The sequence below is a fragment of the Peromyscus eremicus genome, chromosome X (assembly GCF_949786415.1).
Source record: "Peromyscus eremicus chromosome X, PerEre_H2_v1, whole genome shotgun sequence".
Lineage (NCBI taxonomy): Eukaryota > Metazoa > Chordata > Mammalia > Rodentia > Cricetidae > Peromyscus > Peromyscus eremicus.
The window spans coordinates 41,679,496-41,693,955 of NC_081439.1; positions in this window are offsets into that span (position 1 = coordinate 41,679,496).

Genomic DNA, 14,460 nt, shown 5'->3' on the forward strand with positions numbered 1-14,460 from the left:
ATAGTGCACTAGGTAATATCTTCATCTCTGCTGATCCTTCCTCCTTCTTCCCTGGACAGTGTTTGGTGACTGATGGCGTGATTTTGAGCCCCACTATTAATACTGATTCGATTAAGCTCTAGTTTCCCCTGATGGGAAGTGGTCTAATAATAAATGCGCTGAGGGATAGTTTTTTTTTTCTTGCTATCATTCTTTCACTCCTTTCTGACCATGTCCACGCACTAAAATACACTCCATGCACTCCAAACCTTGCTCCAAGATCAGCTTCTGAGGAAACTGAATTGAGACAGGGCCAAACATACAATGAGGCTTTTCGCCTGGAAAACTGAAGCAAGACATAGATTTGAAGACTTGAGCCTCAAGGCAATGCCCCACTCTAACACTAACACGAGGCCCAAAAGATTTTTCGTAATGGTGGACAGGTATTTAAAAAAAAAAAAAAGCAAAAACACTAAAGATAGGTCATCACGACGTCTCTTACCTTACTGAAAGATAATGTTGGAACAGATGCACAAGTTACAGGAAAAGAAGTACTGGTCAAAGAGTTTGAGATATATGTTAGGGGGGTGGATTTAGAAGGAAGAATAGGTTTCCATCTGTTGCTTCTTCCTGGCCCAGTATCTATAACAAACCACTGGTCTTCTTCAGGCACCCTATTTCAGCCAAATATCCCAGGCCTTAGGAACACAGAATTGAAAAGAAACTTTGCTCATACAGAACATGGATTCTGATAGTGAAAAAAATATAATAACAATACACACAAAAATACCAGAGTTGGGTGATTGGGGAGAAAACTAAGTGGTTAAGAGCACTGGCTGCTCTTCCAGAGGACCTGGGTTCAATTTCTAGGCCCCCAAATTGTCTATAACTCCAGTCTCAAGGTAGAGTCTCTGGTGCTATGTTCTGGCTTTCATAGGCACTGTATGCATGTGATGCACAGAATACATACAGGTAAAATGCTCATACACATAAAAATAAAATAAAAAATGCCAGATTGAGAAACTATTTTTAAAAATTAAAACTGTGTGACAATAACGGTGGTATGTGTGGGTCCTCTTCTTCCCCATGGTGGAGACAGCTTTCAGAAGGAAGGTTCAGTGTGATAGCTCAGCTTTATTCCAGAGCAAGGGAGACATATTCGATAGGAACAGCAGCTGGGGCATCACCTAGGTTGTGTTTGGCAGCACACTCCTATCATAAAGCTCCTAGTACGATGCCTAGGCACAGTCCTGCTGTAGAGCTCCTAGCACAATGTATAATTACCATGTGAGGCAACAGAGGGAGAGCACTTGCAGGGAACTGGTTCAAAGGTTGTGCCTAAGATAAGTCAGGCATCCAGGCTCAGGGACAGCCTCCAAATAAGGTCAGGAAGAGAGTAGAAAGCCCCTGCGGGGGGAATGGAGTCCTCCATCTGGTGCTGAGCTCAGAGACAGCTGCCCAGGCATGCTGGACTGCAACCTTTAACCAGCAGGGCCTCCCACCAGGTAGGGATACTCTAGATTAGGTCAATGATATATTGGACTATTTCTTTACAAATCTCCTTCTTCACAGAAGGGGTATTGGTATTTCTTGTCCCCATTTATGTGAATCAGATCAAAAATATGTGCAAATGGAGGATGGAGAAGGAAGAGTGCTTGAGTTATAAGTTTGGACATTAAGAGGACTGAGGGTTTTCACTTGCTCATTTGAGAAGGCAATCTAGACCTTAAGCTGAGACCGACCGAGAGCAGGACTGCTTCAATCATGCCACAGGACTAAGATTATAGGAACTCATACTTAGAAATTTAAGCCAGTGAATCACGAAGTTGCTTGCTTTTGAAACATTACCGTAGCAAAATCTCTCATCTGTGTGCTTAGGGAAGTCCTTCTGGGGAGATGAACATTAAGCTGAGTCCTGAAAAGAAGTCAGTCTCATGATGATCATTACAGGCACACAGAGTATATGCAATGATGGAAATCTGTCTGTTGTGGTGAGGGAACTGGGAGTCAGTGGATGAAACTGAACGGTGCTCATGGCTGACAGGGGGAGTGACATAAAGTAAGAGTGAAGGGTACACATGCAAACACCAATGTGTACAGGTTTTCCAAAATAGGAGAATTAGTTTAGTCTTCATTCCCACTGCATTGGAAAGCCCCAATCTCATTGACTTAAAAAAAAGTAAAGATTACTCTAGTTACTATGTAGAGACTAGATTAAATAAGTGACATACATTAACTTTGTGTTAAACCATTTGGCAGTCTCAGAATCTTCCTTAGCAGAGTTCCTGAACAATTAAACAGAACAGGAGACTAAAAATCTATAAGACAACCTCAAGTTTGGGTGGTGATAGACACCTAGATAAAATGTACACGCAAAGAGCTTCACGTCGCATTTTGGTCATATATAACAAGCCATCCCCAAAATTAGTGATTTACCCCAACAATTTATTTTCTCAAAAGTTTCCAATGTGGGCCATGATTGATAGGGACAGCATGTCTCTGTTCCACGTAGGACCACCTAGCTAGGGCCCAGGCATGGAAGATTCAACTGTCGGTCACAGTGTGGCTGGTGAGCCAAGGCTGGCTGTTGCCCAAGGTGCCCTTGTCCTCCATGGAGACTTTCACATGGCTGCTTTCACTTTCTTGGATTCATGGGCACATGTGCCAAGAGAACAAGCCCCAAAGTAAAAGTCATTACAACTTACTCATTTTAAGAAGAGTAGTAGCCAGTGAAGGGCTGGGCCAGATCTTCCAAGGCAGTAAAAGGCAGGCTGGCTCAGCATAGCCCTTGGCTTTCAACATGCATGGTTCGCATAATCCCAGTGGTAACATGGGCCACGGACATCAACATAGACCCCACCTGAAGTAGGACCACCTGCCCAAGTGTCACTATGGTCCTGGGTGGCAGCACAGGCCACTCCTATCAGCATGGCACAGTGGCAGCATGGCTTTCGAACACAAACACGGCACCAGGCAGCAGCCCAGACCCCAGGAATCCCCATGGCCTTTGGTGGTAACAGGAGTCATGAACATCCACACAGACCCTGGTTGTGGTACGACCATAGACCCAGACATGGACCTTGGCAGCAGCTCAAGGCCAGACACACCATGGCCTCATGTAGCAGCCCAGGTCACTCAGATCAGCAGGGTCCCAGTGGCAGCATGGCCCTTGGGGACCCAACATGGCTCCAAGTGGCAGCCCCAACCCCTGGCCTCTCACGGCCTTCAATGGTAACAGGAACTGTGGACATCAACACAGCCCCTGGCTGTGGTAGAGCTGTGGATCCAGACATGGCCCTTGGCAACAGTAGAGACCCAGGCATCACCCTGGCTGCAGGTGGCAGCACAGGCCACTCAGATCAGCATGGCCCTGGAGGTAGCATGACCCTTAGACACCAATATGGCCACAGCTGGTGACCTAGCCCCTGAGCAACCATGTGACCTTTGGTAGCAATACAGGCCACAGACATCAACATAGACCCTGGACATGGTACAGCCAGGGACCCAATGTTACCATGGCCCTAGGTGGCAGCACAGGCCTCTCAGAGATGACCCCGATGGCATAGGCACAAGAGAGTGGCTCCACCCCTCAGTTGATGGGGACGGTCCCAGCTGTGGCCCAGACTCACCAACTCAACTACCACCTAGGTCCTCATCCCATGCTTTGAGTTGGCCGCTCCAATATAAACCCCATCTATGACCTGCAAGAGCATGTGAAGGGACTGGTCCTGTGGAAGCAGAGCTGCAGGATCTCTGTAACTTGGGCAATAGTAAGATGCCCAAGAGGAGTTTCAATCAGGGTCCAGTATTTATGGTGTACCAGAAGCCAGAGGCCTTGAACCAGACCGACAACGAATTACATACAATGAACAATTGCAAGTAAAGCTGTTCAGACAAAAGGGTACACTGCACGACACACCAGAGCTCCCAATGCCACTAAGAGGAATGAAGAGGTGATAGAGAGGTGGGAAAGATGGAGGAACAAAGTGGTTTTTTTTCTTTAAAATAATATTTTTTTTAAATTTTCTTTTGGGGAGGATGCTGCAAGGGTGAAGGGCAGATATGGAGGGACTGTGAAATGATTGGGATTGGGGTGCATGATGTGAAATTCCCAAAGATTCAATAAAAAATACATTCAAAAACCAAGAAAGTGAAGCTGAGACACTTTCTCTGCAAATAATTCATTGAAGGGAAGCACGCAGTTGTTCAATAATACTCCCCAAGAAAAACAAATACAAGTCTGATAACTTGCGCTTATTTTGTGCTTTTAAAAATTGAAGTGTAAGTTACATACAATAAAATCACCGAGTTAAGTATGTAGTTTGATGATTTTTGATATTTCAACCAACATTTCATGCAAATTACAGAATATTCATTTTTCCTGTTACTGAACAGATTTTTCCACATATTATATCCTAATTACAGTTCCTCTCCATCTTCTCCCCCTAGTTTTTCCCTCCTCCCCTCCCCTCCCCATCCAGATCTACCCCCCTTTCCACCTCTCATGAAAAACAAATAGTCTTCTAAGGGATAATAATAAAATTAGATAAAACAGGAACTAACACATCAGAATGGGAAAAAAAAACCATGAGGAAAAGAGTGCAAGAAAAGGCACAAGAAACAGATATGGATACAGAGGCCCACTCATTTGCACACTTAAGAACCCCATAAAAGCACTAAACTGGAAGCCATAACATATACACAAAGGTTCTGCAGAGTCAAAACAGAGGAGTATACATATGTATACATAATAAAATAAAAGTGAAAAAGATAAACTTTTTAAAAGAAAAAAAACTCTGACATGACATTGTGAGACAAGGAACCTCCAAAGACGTTATTGACTTCGTTTCCTGTTGCCTATCTACTGCTGGCCATGCAGCCTACCCTTAATAGTGGCTTGTTTCCTCAATGATACTCCTCTTGAGAAAACTACGTTTTCTTTTGCAAGTGGTTATCCATTGGAGATAACTTCTGGATTAGAAATGTGGGCATGTGTCCACTTGTCTTCTCAGCTTTAAGACACCCATCTGGTGCAGACCCATGTAGGCCCTGTGCATGCTCCTTCTGTTTCTGTGAGTTCATATGTGTGTCGATATTGTTAATTTAGAGGGCCTTGTTTCCTTACTGTCCTCCATCCCTCTGGTGCTTACACTCTTTCTTCCTCTTTTTTCCGTTGCATTTACATGAAATTCTAAAACTGCCCTAGCTAAGCTATGATGATAGAGGTCAGTTTTAGAACTTCATATAAATGAAATAGTGTTTGTATGTGTTAGATTTCTATCATGCAACACACAGTTTTAAAAATTCATTCACTTTGTTGAGATATCAGTGGTGCATTTCTTTTTTATTTTCTAGGTATTCTTTTAGTTTTATAATATTGGTTTTGAGACAAGGTCTCATACTCTGTCTCTAACTGGCCTAGAACTCACTTTTTAGTGCAAGCTGACCTAAAACTCATCAGAATCCTAATTCAGCCTCATGAGTACTGGAGCATAGCTAACTTAGTTGTATATTATTTGGGAGATATATTGACATAAACTGTCACTCAACTAATTTTTATTGAAAATCTTTTTCCTTCAGTGTATTCTGACCATGGTTTCCCTTCCTGTAACTCTTCCTAGAGTCTCCTTACCTCTGCACCCACTAACTTCATGCCTTTTCTTTCTCTTCCGTTCATTTTAGAAAATAAACAGTCAAATACAACAGACCAGAATAAAACAATTTCAAAGAAAATCACAAGAAACACACACACCACCCATAAAAACACAAAATCGGAAACTTTAATATACAAGCACAAGATCAGGAAAACAAAAAATGTCCAAATAAGGTGATATGAGACAAAAAGTCTCCCCCAAACACCACTGAGTTCCTTTTGAGTTGGTTATACTGCTGGGCATGGATTGGTTTAAGCTCGGCAGTTTGGTTAATATGCCCTGTGAGACTCCATTAAACAAAACTAATTTTTCCTTTGCAAGTGGACAGATGTCAATTGGAGATAGTTTCTTTTTTAATTGACAGTAATTGCACATATTTATGGGATACAACGTGATGTTTCAATATATGTATACATTGTGAAATGATCAAATCAGAGTAATCCAGTTATCTGTCACTTCAAATATTCATCACCTCTTAAAACTGAGAACCTTTAAAATCCTCCTTTAGGAGCCTGGCATAGCGGCTTATTCCTGTACTTCTGGAAATCACAAGGCTGAACAAGAGGGTTGCAGTGAGTTCAAAGCAAGCCTGGGTGCAACCTGTGACTCTTCCTCAACCCCCTTCAAATCTACTTCTAGCTATTTTGTGTATGTACTTTGTATATATATTAATAGTGCTGTAGCACTATTAATTATATTCCCAAATTTATCAGAACACCCAAATCTATTTCTCTTAGTGAACAAGCTTTGCATCTATTGACCATCTTCTCTGCTTTACCTGTTTCCACCCCCATCTCAGTCTCTAATAACCATCATCTCACTCGTTAGTTAGTTCTATGAGTTCAATTTTTTAGATTCTCATATAACCAAGATTTTACAGTATTTGACTTTGCCTGGCTTGTTATAAACAAACTTATAATTTTATCTAAATTTACCAATAGTTTCACAAATGATAAAATGTCCTGATATTCATTCATTCATTCATGGTGCTGTAGATCAAACTTGGAGCTCATACATGTTAGACATTTCACAACTGAGCTACACCCTAGAACCCTGCTTATTATTAAAGGCTGAACAGGATTTAATTGTTTATATGCATTAAATTGTTGAACAATTTATTGGTTCGTGGTCATTTAGGTTGTTTTTTATATCTTCCCTATTATAAAAAAAAATGATGTAATTAATAGGAAAGTACAGGTGTCCTTCGGCGTTATTTCTTTTCGTTGTGGAATAAGTTTAAGTAACGTGAGTGTAATATAATTTTGTTTGCATTTTTTAAAATCTACTCATCTATTGACGCATATTTTGATGATTTTAAGATTGGGATTTTATGAATGAAGTTATCATGAACATTCTTGCACAGTTCTTTCTGGGCACACATGTTTTCTTTCTGATTGCAAATACTTAGGAGCAGATTTTGGGGGTCAAAAGATACATCCGTGTTTAACTTGCCCTTAGCTTTTCCAAAGAGTTTATATTAGTTTATATCTTTGATGTTAGCTCAACATATATATATATATATATATATATATATATATATATATATATATATAGAGAGAGAGAGAGAGAGAGAGAGAGAGAGAGAGAGAGAGGGGGGGGGGGAGATTAGATGGTACCTAGCTGATGACACATTGATTCATTGCCTACAAAAGCAACATAGCCCGAAAGTTGGAAGTAAAACTGTACTAAAAACTCCTTCCATTTGACCTGGACACAGGTCCAGATTTGTAGTCACACTCAACTGCTATTCACTCTGCATCTGCATGACAGTCCATAAAGAAAGGGCTCACCCTTGATGCAGCGGGGAGGGGCTTGGTCCGCCTCAACTGAATGTACCAGGCTTTGCTGCCCCCTCCCCAGGAGGACTTACCTTTTTGGAGGAGGGGATGGGGGGTAGGTTGCAGGGGAAACGGGGGAGCAGGAGGAGGAAAGAGAGGGATCTGTGGTTGGTATGTAAAATGAATAAAAACAAATTAATTAAAAAGAAGAAAAGTGGCACCATACTATATTCAGTAACTGAGATACCTTCTATCTTAAACTTGCTTCTGAAACGAATGTGGCTGCAAGTATTGACTCAAATATATAATGTATAAGTAATAAGTAATCATAACCTAACTAAAATCTCAGTTTCAGAGTATTCTTTATAACATCCCCGACCGAAGATCTCAAAATTCTCTGCTGAAATGAAACCCATGAATTTGTCACCACAGAGAAAGCTAATGGATCAGGTGAAAATTGCAAAAGACTCCTGCTATGTGTTTCTCAACATACCAGCTGCTCACATCATGACTTGTAATCAGATTTTGTAAGCAGCCACTGTCCTTATCTATAAAATGGCTGTAGGAAATTGCAGGCAGCAGGGCAGAAGCATTTGATGAGAAATGGTTAAATATATATAAAAACCCAAGCTATCTTAAAAATATTTCCTTCACTATGAAAGATTGCCATTATTTTTAACCACATCACAGCTATACTATAATTTCATTTTAAATAAGAGGCAAAAGGAACAACTTTTAAAAGTGAGAATACATGGTATTTTCCTTTTCTCTTCATTCCATAGTTTGCCACTTGTCTAAATAATATTTATGAAGCTCATAGCTAATAAAAGTAATGTCCATTGACTAAATTTCTTCCTTCCTCTAAGTGATGACACAGTATTTTTTTTATTAAGAGATTTTCTATTCATTTTACATACCAACCACAGATTCCCCTGTCTTCCCTTCTCCCACCCCCCCAGCCCTCCTCCCCAACTCACCCCTCATCCTCACTTCCTCCAAGGCAAGGTCTCCCATGGGGAGTCAGCAGAGCCTGGTACATTCAGTTGAGGCAAGTCCAAGCCCCTCCTCCCTGCACCAAGGCTGCACAAAATGTCCCACCATAGGCACTTGGCTCCAAAAAGCCGACTCATGCGCTAAGGACGGGTCCCATTCCCATTGCCTGGGGGCCCCCTAAACAGTTCAAGCTAATCAACAGTCTCGCTTATCCAGAGGGCCTGGTCCAGTATCATGGGGGCTCCTCAGCTATTGGTCCACAGTTGATGTGTCTCCACTAGTTTGGCTAGTTGTCTCTGTACTTTTTCCAATCATGGTCTCGATATCTCTTGCTCATAGAATCCCTCCTCTCTCTTACCGATTGGACTCCTGGAGCTCTGCCTGGGACCTGGTCATGGATCTCTGCATTTGCTTCCATCAGTCACTGGATGAGGGTTCTATGATGACAGTTAGGGTATTCAGCCATCTGATCACCAGAGTAGGTCAGCTCAGGCACCCTCTTAACCATTACCCGTAGTCTATGATGGAGGATGACACAAAATTTAGTATAGTGTATTCTTTGCAGAATATATTCCAAAGCTTCCTAGGGCCCATCCCTCTGGTCTGGTGATCCTGGGTTCTACAAGAAAACAGGCTGAGCAAACCATGATGAGCAATTCAGTAAGCAGCACCCCTCCATGACCTCTGCATCAGCTCTTGTCTCCAGGTTTCTGTTCTGTTTGAGTTCCTGTCCTGATTTCCTGCAGTGATGGGTGATGTAAGTGGAAACATAAGCCAAATAAACCCTTTCCTCCTCAACTGGCTTTTCAGCATGGTGTTTCATTATAGCAATAGAAACCCAAATTAAGTAGAACCAGAGTAGTAGGGTATTGCTGTGACAGACCCAACCATGTTGTTTTGGGGAGGATTGTGGAAGGACTTTGGATCTTTGGGCTAGAAAAGCCATTGAGTGTTGAGATCTCAATGAGCTGTTTGGTAGGAACTTGGATGATAAGAGTGTAGAAAGCAGCCTGGTGATGGTGATGCACACCTTTAATCCCAACACTCAGGAGGCAGAGGCAGGTGGATCTCTGAGTCGCCAGCCTGGTCTACAGAGCAAGTTCCAAGATAGCCAGAACTACACAGAGAAACCCATCTCAAAAAAGAAGAGTGTTGAAAGCAGTACAAACAATGGAGGGCCAACTTGTATATTTTCAAAGGGAAGCAGAGACTCTAATGGGCCATTTGTGTGAAGAATCTGTGGTATCTGGTTGGCTGAAGCTGGAGATAATTAACAAGAGACCAGAGCCACTAAAGTAAAACCTTTGTTTTGCTGGGACAATGGATTCTGGTCAGAAGAGACCAGTATCACTGAAGTGAAATCTTCTGAGAAGTGTTTCCTCACAGTCAGCGTGTGCAAGCTGTATTCAGAGGTGGTCAAGGTTATACCTTGTGCTTGCATCCAAACTTGGTCATGTGTAAGAGTCTACCAGGTGGTACTTGTTTTGAAGGCATTAAGGGGTTATGGAGAGCAGCTGAGGTTTGTCACTGGGCAAGTCCAGGAGAGGCCATTGGGGAAGGTGCAGCTGGAATAGCAGTGGAAGCCCCAGGATTGAAGGAGTCATGGAGAAAAATTGAGGTTTTGCACCATAAAAAGAGACCAGAAGCGGCTATTGATGAAAGTACAACCTGGTAGCAGCAGACGACCCCACCATTTTTGCGATGCCAGTACCATGGGATGACCACCAAGAATATCAGCAGCAGTGATGGAGTAGAGCCTGCCGGATCCTACAAGACAAGCTGTGTGTGTTGCAGAGGGCGGGGCCAGAGAAGTCACCCAAGCTCCTTGGAGGAGCCCAGAAGACTGTGAGTAAATTCCAGATGTTGAACATTGAATTATTTACACTGTTGGAGTTTGGTTTTGCTTTGTTCAGATTGTGACTGTGCCCTGGTTCTTCCCTATTGAAGTAAGAAATACTTAAATTATTTTTTATTATGTAGGAGCCTGCAGTTGAGTGACTAAATTTTTAAAAGAGATTTTGGATTTTAAAAGAAACTTTGGGTTTTTACAGAAACTAATCTTTAAAAAGGATTTGACTTGGTAAGGATTTGGGGACTTTTAAGTTTATAACATGTCTTATATTTGTGAGATTTATTAATCTGAGATCTTAGGAATAAACCAAGCAAAGGAAAGGCTATGTCTTAAAAAGTGATGTGTGTCAAGTTGACAAGGGTTCAGTTCTGTTGACTAATTTTATGTCAACTTGACACAGGCTAGTATAATCTGAAAGAAGAAAACCCCAATTGAGAAAATGACTCCATAAGATTGGGCTATAGGCAAACCTGTAGAACATTTTCTTAATTAGTAATTAATGTTGGAGGGCCCAGCCCATTGTGGGTGGGGCCATCCTGGGCTGGTGGTACTGAGTTCTGTAAGAAAGCAGGCTGAGTAAGCCATGATGAGCAAGTCAATAAGCAGCACCCCTCCATGACCTCTGCATCAGTTCCTGCCTCCTGGTTCCTACCCTGTTTGCATTCTTGTCATATGTTTTCTTCAATGATGGACTGTAAATGTGGAAGCATAATAAACCCTTTCCTCCCCAACTTGCTTTTGGTCATGGTGTTTCATCATAGCAATAGTAACCCAAACATAGACACCTGCTGAGTAATCAAATTAAGTAAACTTGAAAAATGAAATATGACCAGAAATTATATATGTCACTTCTCAATGGAAACATAAGGAACCAGCATGCAATTAGCTATGTTAAGTCCCACCGCCCCAGTGAACAAGAAGTATGTGTGGACAAGAGGCATCGATGGTTTGGATATGTGTGCAAATAATGAACAAAGATCTTTTTTGCATACAGTATGTATGCAGTATAAGCAAGAACTTCACTTTTATGATTCTGAGAGAGGAAATCCCAGTTACTGTATTTTCTTCATCCTTGTCCTGGCCCCAAGTAAGAACTAAATCCTTGTGTTAAGACACTGAGATTTCAGGGAGCTTATTTGTCACTACAGTACACTGTAGCCCATTTGGATGGACAAAAGACTCAGCCATTAGACTGTGGTGAGGAGAATAGATAAGTCTATCTATTTAGCAGCCCTCATGCCTATAAAATAGGCTTGAGCTTTCCTTTATCCAGAAACTTATGCTCTGAAATCATTTCGGTTATTTGCTTTCTTTCATAGTTGTTGATTTGGTTAACATTACAAATATGTATAGTGAACCAGTGATTACTTATTTTTTATATAGAATCCCATGAATCTCAGGATGGTCTCAAACTTAGTATGTAAACAAGGATGACTGAACGTTTGATTGTCTTGCCTCTTTATCCCAAGAGCCATGATTATAGGCATGGATCCCCATACCTTGCCATGCCCAGCATGGCTTGGTCCTGTAAAACTGGCTGAGACAGCAAGGCAATGAAGAAATGGCAGGCACACATACAGAAAAGTGGGGTCAGGTGGGCCATGAGTACTCTGATGGAACTACATCAACGACCACAACAACCCAGAACTCCAGTGTATTTATTACATACAGCATGGGATGTGGGGAATATTAGATAGTCTAAGTAGGAGGTGTCTGTAGGCCAGCAGTCAGTAAACATCCAGAGGAGGAAGCTGAAGTTGCTAGTTTTTGCACATATTGTTCAGTTGTTGATAAATTTCGTATTTGCACACACTGTAAACATTCACACTCCAACAAAAGGAAGGCCTTGCCAATTCTGAGCATGATCTTTATGGGCAAGACTTTTCAGTTCCCATGGATCTGAGGCATTGGGTCCTTGACATGGTCATGCCTGTGTCAACAATACACATCCACTCAGGATTTCATTTACTCTTTGCACATTCACTCAGGGCCTCCTTGGGGCTACATAACCCCTGCTTTATGTAGTGCTGGTTATGAAATGCTGTGGGCTTTATGTTTGCCATGCAAACATTACCAAGTAAGCTGCATTCCCTGCCCCTGTTTATATCTTGAGCCATGACATTTTAGGAAATAGATTCCTATTGAATAATCCAACTAAGTAAGCCTTCAAATATTCACATAAGAATAGGCATGGCCAGAGTCCTTAAAAGCAAGAAAGTTAATGATATAATTGGATTTTTGTCTGATAATAGGGTAGATGAACATAAACAGAAATCAAGGAGTTAAAAAGACTGCTGAAAATTTAAGTCAGACGCTTAATCTTCCTTTCAGAGACCATGAAAAATAGTAAAATTTCATTTACAGCATACACAAAAACACCTCCCCAGCAAATTACCTCCTGGGGTTAAATCAAGGTGTTCATATACACAGTGATAAATATAAGTAACTCTGTCAGCATAACACAGAGAGTCTGCAATGGTCTTTATTATAGCACTTAAGATGCCTGCTTCTAAGTATTCCATTTATCTTTCAAATAAGCACCTACCTAGTTAAGGAACAAGTACTATAAAATGATTTCTTTGGAATCCCATCATCATGATGAGACCAGATATTTTCTTAAAAATCAAAGTAAATTTCCCATTGCTACAAGCCTTTCGATGCCTCCTGTCATTAGGATGACTGGCATATTATGCAGCATTATGCTGGGAAATTGTTCAGGTGCTTGGAGAGTGGGCCTAATAAAGCTAACACAGACCTTATGCCCAGGTGGGCCAGTTAGCTTCATGCTGAGAGAATATTTCATAGCCATGAATGGTACTCACAATGGTAGTCTCAAGACAAATTTTGTCAAATTAGCTGCAAAGGAATCTGGATAAGCATGTCTATAGCTCCCTAAAATCCCTTACTGCTAATGGAAAAATAAGCCCTAACACCAACTCTTACTGGCTCCATCATCTCTCCAGGGACCTGCTTCCTATCACAATATGTTTCGGATGCAGTCTCCCTAGCATATTACTCTAAAGCAATAAGTACCCACAAAGGAGCTTCAATTCTTCCCCAACTCCTTTGTTCAAATTATTATGCTAGTTGAGCTCCTTCCCCTGAATTCTGACCCCTCTAACAACTTTCCTCTAGGACAACCTCTCCTGGATGACTCGGGACACAAAGGCTCAACTGAATCCCACCTCATATTTTCTACAAAACTTCTTAGCTTTCTGCATCAACAGTCTCATAGGCTGGTGAATTAAAACCCCTAAACCAGAGAATACTGGCTTCTGTTTCTATCCTTCATTATCCACAGCCATCTTTAAATTCTATTTTCTACCTCAATGACACATGTACTCCATCCTTCCTGTGTACTGCTCTTGCTTCTACATAGTCCTTGTACTGCTAGACATTATGAAAGTCTCCTGGCCATTTTTTTCCTTGGCAAACTCATGTTCTATTGGTGTAATTATTAAGGCCACTCCACGTAGTTAAAAGGAGATTTATTTAATGGCGTAACTTACAAATTAAGGGATAGGTAGGTCGTGGGGTCTGGGGAAGGTATATCACAGTCCAGCGGTGTTCTCTGGAGCTCTGCTTGGTCCACCTCCACCATCCAGGGTCCCGGAAGCGCGCCCCTCCGATCCAGATCTCAGGTCCCCAAGCGCCTCCCTTGGCCCCGCCTTGTAGGCGTGATAGTTGCCGGAGTCTCAATGGGGGTTGGAACTTCCAGATCAAAGCTGGAATGGCTACCCACTACATCTTCCTTCACATTGAATCTCCTTCTTGTCAGACTCATGTGTCTAAGACAAAAGTCTTTCACATACCCTCCTTTAAAAAGTCCTAAGTGCCCCAGGACCAGACTTCTGGATTTTCAAACATTTTCCAAGACCCAAGATTCTTCCATGATCACATGACGTCCATCACAAACAGCTTGCAGTTCTGGGTGCAATCCTCATAGTTTTGTTGTTGTTGTTGTTGTTTGTTTGTTTTATCTCCACATTTCATCTCACACAGAGTGAGTAACTGGAAGCCCTCTATTTCAAATTCTACCTAGAAATTTTCTCCTCATTCACTCGAAGAGTACCTTTCTGTGTGTATTCCTGAGCACTCGTTATCATTGTCATTTTTCCTGTGGGCCCATTTTACTGATAACAATTGGTGGCCTTGTGTTTCAAATACATTTTGCTGTCGGTCAACTTCCTATACAAATCATAGT